This window comes from Chenopodium album, chromosome 15, assembly GCF_948465745.1.
Source record: "Chenopodium album chromosome 15, dcCheAlbu1.1, whole genome shotgun sequence".
NCBI classification, from domain to species: Eukaryota; Viridiplantae; Streptophyta; class Magnoliopsida; order Caryophyllales; family Amaranthaceae; genus Chenopodium; species Chenopodium album.
The window spans coordinates 7,849,196-7,861,385 of NC_137848.1; positions in this window are offsets into that span (position 1 = coordinate 7,849,196).

A 12,190-nucleotide genomic window follows, 5' to 3' on the forward strand; every position below is an offset into this window, starting at 1 on the left:
CTACACACTGTTGTGATTGTTTTCGTTGTATCTCCTAGTAATTTCGTGATACCCGGTGTGTATATGAGGTCGAAATATTATTTTGGAAAACTGATTTTGTTCAAGCCTTGAAGTGTTAATTTGTCCAATTTCGTGTCATTTTTGTGACCCGATAAATCAATTTCCCAACAATCCAAAGTAATATTTCTTCTACAAAGATGACATGGTGTAAGAATTATCTTGTAAGTTTCTTAATTTGGACAAATTAGAGGAGTGGTTTTACGAAGATGGTAAAAAGTTCGTATTTGCAATTTTGGTGACATCTCTTGGAGTGGTGTTTGCTCACATTCCCGAAGTTAATGGAGGATGAAGACAAGACGTTGGAGGCCACAAGGAAGAGGATCGGGCGGGAGAACGGTTTGTTCGGTACCATTAAATTGATGCAATTCGCGGTATTTTATTATTGTATTTATCCCTGGCGAATTGGTTAGTATCTCTAATTTTCTATATTATTATATATTTTCATGCTTGAAATGATGAATGGTTTGATTATATTCATTGTTTGATTATTTGTTTTATGATTATTTAGCATGAAAGATTTATTATCAATTATGATTTTATTTGATGATGCCTTTTATAGAAAGTATTAACATGTATGTCATTATGTTAATTGTTAAATAATATGTATATTGATATTATATATATATGTTAATTGTAGTTTCATGGGATTATTATCGATGATAATTAATGTGGCAAGAGTTATGCTTTAATAAAGTATTTATTGGTCTATGCATGGTAAAAGGTCCGTTGTAGTTTTTAATGGGTCATGCGGTAATGACTAATGACCACGGTAATTAGAATAAATTTGAGGTATTTCGAATGTCTTGATTCAATTCAAGTGATGCTTATTTCGATAGGTCATGAACGATTAATGTGGATAGTATGGTATATATTATTGTTTATTTAATTTATTCAATTTTGATTTTTTGTTTTATTTTACAAGACTATGATTTTATTTTATGGTGTTGTCTTGTGTAATATTTTCATGTAATTTCAATTGTATAAGTGTATGTATATGAAACAAATTTGATGGCAATGAGGAGTTTGTCAAATTTGTATATACGTTGTATTAATTCTTATGCATGAAATTGATTTTGGTTTATGATATGATGAATGAATTAGATGAATTTATCTTTTGTGATGTCCGTGATTTGGAGGAAGTATTTAATTCTTGAATATCATGATGAAAGGATAGATGTGTTGACAAAATATTGATTTATTTTATTGGTTTGAATATGTCATGTAATGTTGCGGTTAAGCCAACTAAGTTATGACACATTTGTTTATTTATTTTATTTCATTGGTGTTATCATGTTATTGATGTTTGTTTATGTTTAATTCTCTCGTTTAAATCCAATGTGATAAGAATAATTTATTGCTTGATTAAGTGCATATATGCGTTTTTCATTGCACACTTTCCTTAGGCAATATAAAGTGTTTAGCAACTGTCATTGATGTTTTTTCAAGATGTCGCTATGTTATTTAGTGTATTCTAAGGATGAAGCCTAGACAAATTTAAAATCTACTAAGTGAATAGTAGAGTTGCAAGCTAACGGAAATATTAAATTTAAGAACCGATAAAGGAGGTGAAGGTTATTATCCACGTTATTTCCATGCTATAGGTTTAGTACATGAATCTACCGCGGCATATATACCAGAACAAAATGGTGTAGTGGAAAGGAAGAATAGGACACTAGAAGAAATGGTTAATTCTATATTATCATATTCGGGTTTTAAGTGATGGATTTTGAGATGAAATCGTTTTAACGGCTTGTTATGTATTAAATCGTGTTCCCATGAAAAGGAAGAATATTACCCCATATGAGCTATGGTATAAAAAGAAACCAAACTTGAGTCATCTTAAAGTTTGGGGTTGTAGGGCAATTGTAAAAATGCCGGAACCTAAACGTAAAAGTTAGGTGAAAGAGGAGTTGAATGCATTTTATAGAATATGCGGAATATAGCAAATTCTATAGGTTCTATGTAATAGAGCAAAATGACTTTTGATTAGTTCACACCACCATTGAGTCAAGGGATGCATGGTTTGATGAAATTAGATTTTCTTCAATTCCTAGATCAAAGGATGTAACTCCGAATACCATTGTTAAAAGTTTTGATTTAGTTATTGATCAAGAGGTAGATGACAAAACTCATTTAAAGGAAGTATCTACATCATCATCACAAGTAAGGAGAAGTAAGAAGGCAAGGAAGGAAAGATCCTTTGTCCCAGACTAATATATGTACTTAGTTGAGGGATAAATGATTTTGTTTCTACATAATATCCATACATTTATAGTGTGGAAGGTGATCCTTTGACCTATGATGAGGCTATGAAGTCTCAGAATGCTCCATTTTGGAATGAAGTAATCAATGATAAGATGAAATCTATCATGGGAAACAACACTTGTGTAATACTCCGTATTTTTATTATATTTTTATATATATAAATTAAATATTTTATTTATTTTAGGAAAAATTGTCAAAAATAATACAACCTTTCGCCGGTCTTCTAGAAATAAAACGACCTTTTGATTATCCCACAATAATATGACCTTTAAGGGGCATCTGCTCAAAACAAAATAAAAAAACGGGTATCCTGTTTAATAGGTTAACCATTCCACGCGGCACATAATGATTGGTTTGGATTATATATTTTAATTTTTAAATTTTCTTTTTACAATAATTATTTTAATATAATTATTCAATAAAAAAAACCCCACCCTCCTATCCCCTTCCCCGTTATTTTTCAGTTTGTCACCCCTCCCCTTTAGTTCCTCTTCATCCCAACCACCAACAACCAGCTAGCTCACCAATGTCTACCAAACCCACCTCCTTTTTTGACCATCTAATCCCACAACCACTCGAAAGCAAACCCCCGCAATTTGAAATCTGCTCTAACTCACTTGAAAATCTAATTTAAGAGGGGTGCTAATACTAATTGTTGCGAGGGAATTGTTGTTGTGGTGATGACGGTTAATTTTGGGTGAAGATGGAAAAAAAAGGGGTCTAACAATAACATCAACAAGAATTAGCGAAGAGAGGGGTGTTTGAAGGTGGCTGCGATGGAGGTGAAAGGATTGGTGGCTGCGGAATGTGGTGGAGGAGGGATGTCGTTTGTGTGGTGATGAGGGATGACGAACAGTGAGTGTAGGTGGTTGGTGGGGGCAGCGTGGTGGTGCTTTGCCGGGAGTTATGGAGGAGGCAGGGGAAAGGGAAAGGAAAGGTTTTTTTTAAGAAAAAAAAGTAAATATTAATTTATAAGAATTTCATTGTTAAAATTATTTTTAAAAAACATGTAGCCAACCACAATGTGACACGTGTTTGGTTTAACCCATTCAACAGGTTATCAACCGGTTACGTTCTATTTTGAGCAGATGTCCCCCAAAGGTCACATTATTCCAGGATAATCAAAAGGTCATTTTATTTTTGGAAGACCGGCCAAAGGTCGTATTATTCTTGACAATTTTTCCTTTATTTTATTTATTAAAATGGTTTATTTCATTTTAAAAAGAAATTAATTATTTAAATAAATTATAGTGTGTGTAAATAAAACGAATCATGAATTCAGGTAATAAAAGTATTTTTAATTGGGTCAATCCTATTTAAAAGGGTAGACCAACTTATTGGAAATTTAGGGGCCCAATAAGTTGGCCCAAAGGGGGAATTTGTAAGGGACTGTAAATTAGTAATGACAAAGTTGTAAATATGAGTTTTAATTTTAAAAGGAGAGTATATATACCTTAAAACCTCAAGATTTTTCCACACAAATTCATAATTGTCAGATTTCATAAAAAAATTCAAAGGTTTTCTCTTTATTTTCTCTCTCCTCTTTTTCCTTTATTTTTCTTTTCTTTTTCCTCTTCTTTTTCCCCAAAAATCCCACGCACTCTCTCTCCTCCTCCCTCCTTTTGTACGGCCGGCCACTGGCACCACCACCACCATTGGTGGCCACCGGCAGCCCAGCCGGCCGGTGCCCCCCTTCTCTCTCTTTCTCTTTTCTCGGTTTATATAAAAAAAAATTATTTAATCCTAAAATTAATTCTATTGATTTATTGTTTTAAAGGCATGATTTTTATTATGTTTTGGTGTTGATTTTGGGATTTTGATGTTGCTAATTTATTGTTATAAATTTCAGATTTGTATTTAATTAAAACCCCAAATTATAAACCCTATAAATTGGGGATTTGATATAATTGGTTAGGGATTGAGGCTAGTCTGTTGTTCTTGATTAATTCATGGTCTAATCATGTTTTTGAGGTGTTTAAAGCCTTCAATTTAATGCTGGAAATTATTTACACACACTACTTTTTAATTATTGAGTTAGGGTTTGATTACCCATAAAAGGGAAAAAGGTTTTAATGATTTTATATATGATTTCCTAGTCTAAAAGTGATGTTTTATACTAAATAAGTATGCTGGAATTTTATTTAAGTCATAAAAATTAAGTCTTTTTGAAAGGATTTAAATTACCCACTTAAAGAAAAGGTTTTATGGCTTTTATGTCATTAAAAGGGGTTAATTAGTATGGTTTAAATAGTATTATAGTTGCTGGAAATTTGTGAGAATAGTGGATTAATTACTGTTATGTATTTTTAATTGTAGGAAGTTTCGAGCTAAGTGATTTCTGGCAAGTGTGGCCGAGTTTAGGCGTTATTCAAGGTACGTATGTGCACAAGAATATTTGTGTAAGCCTAGTATCATGCTAGGATTGTGAATGGTGATTGAAGTGATGAATTAGCAGCATGTTTGGTTGTTTATGCTTGGAATTGATGTTGGTTGAACATGAATTACTATGAAAGCATGTGAATATGATATTTGAAGCATGATATAAGTTGTATATATGTGAATCATGGAAGTATGTTTTATTTTTATTTTTTGTTTTTTGAAAGAAGTATGTTTTATTTTTGAGTATTAAGAAAGCATGAAAATAATAATTAAGACTCATGTATGTTTAAAAGAGCTATAATTAGAATTATTGAACGTGATTCATGAATTTTATTCTCACCCATTTATTATTGGTGTTGAGTCAAAGAAGTTAGTTTATTTATTTGCCCACTTTAGTAAGTTGAGATCGAGTCAAGAAAGTTTATTAGTGCATTCTATGCACCAAGGTAGTAATCATGCAATTTTGTGCACAAAACTAGGCAAGGAACCTTAATTAAAATAAATAGTATTTGCTCACTAATTAATTCAAGAATGAATTGAAAGTATGTGTTGATTATTATTATGTTTATTCTTGATTGATTGGTTGGATTCTTCACATGTTAAATTGATAAATCACGTAAAGTGTAGGAGGATACGCACCAAAACTCTTAGAACGTATATACCTTGAATATGAACATATGGGGAGAGTTATGGGGTTTTATATTTAACCATAGCTTCTACAGGGGTACAGGACGCTGTGCTTTCTTCTATTATTATTATTTATGCGCTGAAATTCCGTCACCAACGTGTGACATAGTAGGTGCCAATTGGGGTAGCTTCCTGGTTGGAAGCTCCATTTTTAATGGGCTATGTTTTTAAGGAAGGAAACCCGTTCGATGCGTAATCCAAAAGATATTAATTAATAATTAATATTGCTAGTTATGAGATAAAAGTAAGTTGACTGTGATTGTATGGAAAACATGTTTTATTATTATTCTTATTGATAGGATATTCATGATAGTGTGGTGCATATATACTCAGCTTTTGCTGATTCGTACTTTTATGTTTGTGTTTGGCTTTCCTTTGATTGGCCCTACTATGACCCGTTTATATGGTGAGTAAAAGGTTGAAATAAAGGGGAAGTGAAAGGGACTTGAAGCATGAAGAGCATGATGGGAATGAGTGTCGAGAGTTACTTGTTATGCTTTCCTAGTTTTATGTTTTGAATTATTTTATTATGGACTAACCTTCTGTGTTATTTAAAGTTGGATTTTAAAAGGGCCGTGTTTGGAATGGTTCCAACTTGTGATTTAATTACTTTTATTTTGTTTTGAGATTGTGAACTCAAGTTTTATTTTAAAAGTTGGTTTTTATTTTAAACTTCCGCTGTGTGACTTTGAAAAATAGCCTTAGCCGCTATCACAATGGCGGCAATATTTTGGTTATTTCATTAAAATAGTTTTAATTAGAATAAAAAGAGTAATTTAAATTAAAGAAATTTTCGGGGTATTACAACTTGGGTGTTAGCTAATTTATCGTTTAATATAAACCAATAGGGTGCAAATGGATCTTCAAAAGAAGTTGAGGATTGATGGAACTGTTGAAAAGTTCAAAGCCTGGTTAGGGGCATATATAAGGTTTTATACAAAAGCCTGGTATCAGTTATTTTGATACATTTGCACCGATAGCTAGAATCTCACCTATTAGGTTGTTGGTTGCACTTGCGGCAATTAAGAATCTAGTAATGCATTAAATGGATGTCAAGACAGCGCTTTTGAAAGGAGATCTAGAAGAAGAGGTTTATGTGCGACAACCAAATGGGTTTGTTGTGGAAGGCCAAGAGACAAAAGTTTGCAAGTTATTAAATAGCTTTATAGGCACCTAAGCAATGACATCAAAAGTTTGATGGGGTAGTGTTGTCTAATGATTTTAAGTTAAACAATTTCGACATGTGTGTATAGGAAATTTGATGACAATGGTCAAGGTGTCATAATTTGTCTATATATAGATGACATATAGATCTTTGGATGGAACGGATTTGTCATAAGTTGAAATGACAAAATTCTTCCTTAGTTCATAGTTTTCCATGAAAGACATGGGAAAAGAGGATGTCATCTTGAGCACAAATATAAAGAAAGAAAAAGGGAAGTTGATCTTGTCACAATCTCATTACATTGAGAAAGTGCTCGAGAAGTTAAATGTTAGTGAAAGTTCGACTTTTCTTTATTCAATACCTATGAATCCTAGCATAAATTTATTATCTAGTAATGTTAGTGCAGTTCACAACTGGAATATGCTAGAGTTTATAGGATGTTTGATGTATGCCATGACAAGTATTAGGCCAGATATTGCTTATGTGGTTGGTCAGTTAAGCATGTTCACTAGTAATCCTAGTATGCTTATTGGCAAGCAATTCGTCATTTGAAGTACTTGTTGAAAACCATGGATTATGGTTTGTGTTATAGTGGGTATTCTTCGGTTGTTGAAGGTTATTCAGATGCAAGTTGGATCTCAAATAGAGATCTTCATCCACAAGTGGATGGGTATTACCATATGAGGGAGGTGCCATTCATGGGCATCTAAGAAGCAAATTAACTTGCATTGCGGATTCTATAAGACATTGGAGTTCATTGCATTATATTCCGCTGGTAAAGAAGCAGAATGGCTAAGGCTTTTAATGCATGATGAGATTCCTTTGTTGCAAAATCCAATATCACTAATAGTGATGAATTGTGATAACAATGTAATTTTTGGCTAAGGCATATAGCCAAGTGTATAATGGTGAGTTAAGGTATATTGGTGTAAGGTATAGTAACATCCAAGGACTTAACAAAATAGTGTAAAAACTATTGTTTATTTTCGTACGAAGTTTAATCTCGCCGGTTGTCTTAAAAATCATGGGTAAGAGATGTTAATAAAAGGATGACAATCATTTTAGATTGGAGCCCTATGGTAATCACAATTAGGAGAATCTCAACTTAACGCTCAATAAGACGTTGGGTCTTAAGTTCAATGAGATTAATTCTCTTAATTGATGATTGGGAACTTGTTTAATCATCCAAGGTTAAGTTCCGGTTTTGCTGTTATGAAAAGAGGTTGTTTTTAACTTAATAGAATTCCTGATATACTGCTCGGTCACAAGAGCATGTTTGGAAGTGTACCTATATAAGTACGAAGTTTAGCCGCTTCAAGAAGCTATTTGAGCATAGTTTTGAAGTACTTACATACGAAAAGATAGGGACACATGGCTTTATGTGTCAAGTATTAATGTAATCTTGTAATTTATCTTATGTGTGTAATATCTTCATGAATCCAATATGTATTGCTTTTGGTTTAATCGTTTTACGACACCAAATGGATACGGGTTCTTGGAATGTATATTGCACTAAGTGGAAGTTCAAGTCTTTGCACACTTTCATTTATGCATAAGATTGCCTTTTATGATGATGATGTTTTGCAAAGAGTCTAGATTTATACTCTAAATGGGGGAGAATTGTTGAATAATTTAGAGTATGGTAAACTAATTCTATGTTATTTAATTGTTTTACTTAGGTTTAGGTGTTGTAATTATTAATTAAATAAGAAATTAGAGCAAATGTTCTTGGTTGAAAGAATAAGAGTATTCTCGGTAAAGAGAAAAACTCAACTCAGTCAAGAGGAATCAAGGATGTAGCCTGGTCAGCCACCCGGTCGGGCTGCCGCCGCCTGTTGGGCGCTAGGGTGAAGCTGTGACGCTGCTCCGACAGATTTGAGAAGTTTTGCTGCCCAAAATCTGGATTTTATAGTCCTACAAGACGCGAGAAGACAGAAAGAAGGTGGCTAGGTGTTCGCTCGGTCGGGCCGCCGCCGCCCAGTAGGGCGCGAGAGAGAGTTTCTGAAACTCCAATCTTTCGCCCGGCAGGGCAGCCACCGGGCGCGTGTGCTGTGTGGTTTGAAACTGATGGTTTCCTTCTTTCTTTCTTGTACGGTTTGGCTGTGTTATTTGCTCTAGTATATATATGTTATTAAAACATATGATGGAATTTAATTCAAGAAAATAGGAGTTTTGTATTTTTTTTTTCTCAAACGAAACTTGAGAAAATGACAGTTGATTATTTTCTGGAAACCACTTTTGCAAACCCAATTATCATCATCATAATTAATCAAAGTTTGATTACATTAGATCACAAACATACTACACACTGTTGTGATTGTCTTCGTTGCATCTCCTAGTAATTTCGTGATACCCAGTGTGTATATAAGGGTCGAAATATTACTTTGGGAAACTGATTTTGTTCAGGCTTCGAAGTGTTAATTTGTCCAATTTTGTGTCATTTTTGTGACCCGGTAAATCCATTTCCCAACAACTAGTGTAGTTGATTTGTAACTAATAGTAAAATTAAACCTTATATGATTAATTAAAAGGAAAAATTCATTTTATAAATCTCAACTTTGGGCGCTTTACTTTTAAAAATCCCAACAATGCATTATCCCTGATAAATCCCAAATTTTAGGGGTATTTTCTTTCATAGGACCCAAATGACCGGTTACCTGAAGAAAAAACCCAACTACCCAACCTAGCTCCCCCCCCCACCCCTACCCCAAACCAGCAGCCCTCATCCCAGAAACACCCCACCCCCGCTGGTAATTCGCCCCTACCCCCGTAAACACCTTCTGTCGCGCTAGAATACGACACCCAGCCCTCCCCTGCCCTCAAAACCCACCCTTTTCCCTTCCCCCACCCTCGAAACCCTCCCCCCTCCCCAAACCCCCAACCCCCAACCTCGAAAACGAGGGGGGAGGGTTTCGTGACAATGGGGGTTATTTTCCGGCAATTAAAGGAGGTGGGGGGTCGGGGAAAGTAGTTTCGGGAGGGGGGAATTCCGGCAAGGGAGGGGGTGAAGGGTGGGGATGCTAGTTGTTTTTTTTTTAATTTTTTTTTGTGATTTTAAAAAAAAATTTAGATTTTTTTCTGATTTTTTTTCTTAATTTTTTGAATTTTTTTTTATATTTTCTGATTTTTTTTTCAATTTTCTGATTTTTTTAAAAAAATTTCTGATTTTTTTTTTAATTTTCTGATTTTTTTTTTATATTTTTGGAACAATTAGAGTTTGACACGTGGCCTAGAAACCTGGAGTAGCAGGTTTGGTGACCTGCTGGGTCCTCTAAAAGAAAATGGGTATGAAAGTTAGGATTTTTCCGGGATAACTCATAGTTAGGATTTTTTAAAGTCAACCGCTCAAAGTTGGTATTTATAAAATGTTTTTTTCCTAATTAAAATGATAATTTAGCTGAGCGATGTTAAAACACTATTTTACTTTTTTTTTTTTTTGGTGCACATGATGACACGAGGGGTAAAGCCCCACTATTTTTACATATTCAACTCTCCCAACACATGAAATCAAAGACCCAAAAGGGCAGAACGTATTTCACCGTATTCTTGTTTGTGTATAATACTTCGTACTAGTATTCGTTAAATCTAAATTAGGGCTGTCAAAAACTGATACGACACGATAACCCGACATGAAATAGGCGGGTTTGGGTCAACAGTTCTCGACCCGTTTACATAATTGGGTCGACACAAACACGACACGAAATTAAACGAGTTAGGTTTGGGTTGAAATTTTCAACCCAAAACCGACACGCATAACCCGAATATTTAAATGGGTTGAACGACAACCCGTCAACTCGAACTCGACACGCTTAATCTATTAATTAAGTAGCAAAAAAAACTAAATTTTTTATTCAAAACTTGTAATTTTGTAATTACCTTGACACCATTTATACATTTTTGGTAATTTTTTTTATGATTAATTTAGCTACAAAATTATAATTTTCATCTTTTGTAAATTAAAATTTAATTTGGCGGTTAATTTGAGACAATTCTTATGTATGGTTGTATTGTTAAACCTATTAACTTTAAATCCTTGTGGTATCTTTTGCTAAAACTACTAACTTTAAACTATTGTAGTATCTTTAATGAATTAATGATATTTTTCTTTTTCTTTTTTTTTTTTTTGTTTTTGAATTGAATATTAATTATTTTATTACATACTGTGTGGGTAATAGGTTACCCTCGTAACTCGTTTAATAAGCGGGTTAGTTTTGGGTCAAGGGTTTTCAACCCGTTTAATAAACAGGTTAGGTTTGGGTCAAGGGTTTTTCAACCCGTTTAATATCGACATGAACCCGACACGACACGACACGACATGTTTGACATCCCTAATCTAAATATCACAAATTTATTGGTTTATTTTGTCCAAAACATTTTGAAGTAATTCGTAAATGTTAGAATTAAACCTTTTATAATGGCTCACATTCCATGAATTAGTAAATAAAAAAAATGAAATCAAGGTCTTAGCTACAAAGACCTTTGGATTAGGGCCTTTTCACATTTACTGAATTGAACTGAATTGATTGGAGCATAGCTGAACTGAACTGAGCTGAAATGAATATTTTATGAGAGAAGGAAATTAGAAGCTGAACTAAATTGAATTAAACTAAAATTAATTTGAAGTGAACAGGCCCTTAGTCTATGTATTAAAATTCTAATTTAACTACCACTTATGTCGATGAAGTGAATTGTGTAGGTTCTAATGACAAAGAGCCCATGATAGTTGATCCTGAATTCCTGACCATGTGCAGCTAAAGATGGCTCTAGGCCGTGCCTCGTGCCAGACCCACGTGCTATGGGGTTAGTTAGGCCCGGCCTATGGCTTGGCCCATGAGTTTCGTGTAATGACGTGCCGAGCCGAAGTTTTTAAAAGGTTAGGTTAGACCATGCACGGCTCAGGCCCACGTACCATTTTGTCGGGCTGTGTCGGGCTTGGGTGCCTAAGCAAAATTGCATTGATTTTAGCATACTTTATCGTGTCGGGTCCAGTCATGACGTATCTTATCCCGCTTCTTCCAAATAAAGGCGGCTCATAGCCCACATGCACAGTACCATGTCGTGCCGTGCTTTTTTCATGCCCGTGTTTGTGTTGTGCCGTGTTTTTTCATGCTGGGCCATGCAGGCCTTTCGGTCGGCCCGCCCAATATCATCTTTATGTGCAACCCTCTCCAATACTCCCTACATTCATGTTCTCTGACATGTCAAGAAAAAATGGAAGACCAATCAGGTCAAGGGTGAAGAACAAGAAAGGTAAAAGGTATCTCCATCGTTATTTTTGCAGGATCAATAAATGCAAGGGTACTAGCTTGGAACAGCTTATGGCTAGTTATGGCAATGGATTTTCTCAAGCCCTTTATTAGCCTTGTCAAACAGTTCATAGTGTATGTAACCCCAATCTCCTTTTTAGTTCTTGTATTAGTTTGGTTAAGAGGTTTAAATTTTCTCGTTGTAGTTTTGAGTCGGTTAGAAATTAGCCTCCTTTTTCGAACATTGTTAAATAAAAATCTAATATAATTAAAAGAAATTATCAATTGCCTTTATGGCTTTATTAGATATAGGCATTGACCGGGTTTAGGGGTGTAAATGAGCCGATACGTTCGTGAACTACTCGCGAACAAGCTCGGTCAAAACTCG